This window comes from Bison bison, unplaced genomic scaffold (assembly GCF_000754665.1).
Source record: "Bison bison bison isolate TAMUID 2011002044 unplaced genomic scaffold, Bison_UMD1.0 scf7180017864390, whole genome shotgun sequence".
Lineage (NCBI taxonomy): Eukaryota > Metazoa > Chordata > Mammalia > Artiodactyla > Bovidae > Bison > Bison bison.
This window is the reverse complement of record NW_011494962.1, coordinates 1054784-1056426: the sequence shown is the minus strand read 5'-3', so window position 1 is coordinate 1056426 and position 1643 is coordinate 1054784.

The following is a 1643-nucleotide window of genomic DNA, read 5'->3' as shown; positions in this document are numbered from 1 at the left end:
GTAAAAAAAAAAAAAAAGTGACAGAAACTAAAATTGAAAATCTTAAAATGGTGAATGGGTTTGAATGTAGCCCTTTAAAACCATCAGAGTCAAAATCATCTGTTCCACTTGTCAAAGCATTGTTTTTAAATCATGACGTGTTTAAATATAGTGAGTAGGTCTGGGCCCTATTTAATCCAGAAGCAAGTGCTAGTCAGGCAGGAACAAAAGAAGGGTTATATTTTGTTTTTTTTTCTCTTTTTTTCCTTATTAACCACATAGATCTGTGCACCTCAAGGGCCACCAGTGCTCTGATGCTTTACAACTTTTCCTAGAAATGCATAGTAGCAACAACTGAAATTACTTCTATGTCAATTATACCATTTGTAGTGTTTTCAATAGCACTGTTCTGTGGCTTGGTATGACTTCACCCGTCATTGCCAAAACAAAGCTGTCTTTTTCTCATTCTAAATAATGATTGCACATTTTTGAGATTCTTTAGAGTTTTCTCATAGATTTGCCTTTAAATTATTATATATCTTCCTTAAGATTAAACTGCTTGATTTTAGGGAGTAGGTTTCTGATATAAATAATGACAGTGAGGAAGTCAAACCAGAAATTCTCCGGTCAGTTGGGCAATGGTACATTCTTCTAAAGTCAAAACAGTATTTTTTAAGGCGTGTCTGAGAACTATCGGTATTAATAGGCTCACAGGTATGAATTCAATCTTCCCTAGTGACTCAGTCGTAAAGAATCTGCCTGCAATGCAAGAGACACAGGTCCAATTCCTGGGTTGGGAAGATTTCCTGGAGAAAGAAATGACAACCCACTTCACTATTCTTGCCTGGGAAATCCCTGGCCAGGATCCTGACGAGCTACAGTCCATGGTTGCAAAAGAGTTGAACACTACTGAAAGACTAACCAACAACAACAGCAATCAATGACTCAGCATGGCTGCTGTACATCTATATCTATGTATAGTATGTCAAATTTCCCACTTTCAAACTATGTAATTTAACAAAATGTATTAAGTAATATTTTCATATGTTATGAACCAAAAATATAATTTAATTACAAATATTAGCATACCATATATTTAAGTAATTTCGTGGCTCTGATCATTTAAAAAGTTGCATAGTTTTATATTTACCATTTTTAATATTGAGAGATTAACTGATAAACACATATTCATAAATGTTTGGGGCAAGCCCCTGTGAAAAGCAGATTAGCAGTTTTAGTTCTTAGGGCTTCTAAAATAGGCTTGTATATTTATCATAATTAAAATAAATATAATAAGTGCTATAAAAATCTGTCAGACTATATGATTTAAATATTTCATGAACAGCATCTACAGCAAGTGAAATATAAAATATCTTCAGATCATGGATACATGATTATTTTATTTTAAGAATTAAAATACTTTCTCCTGTTTTGAGTAAAGAATAGGATTTTATTAATTAGTTTATTAGACTCTTCCCTGTTCTTGAAGCACCCATACTCTTTTGCACCCAAAATACTAACATACTTTTAGCACTGCCTAGAATGGCTTTTATTCTCAACAACTTGACTTTCAACCTGAACTTTTACTTATCTTTTAAGGTCCCACTGAAGTATTGCTTATGTTTCACTATTTTCATATCTACAAAGCCAACTCAATATTAGAG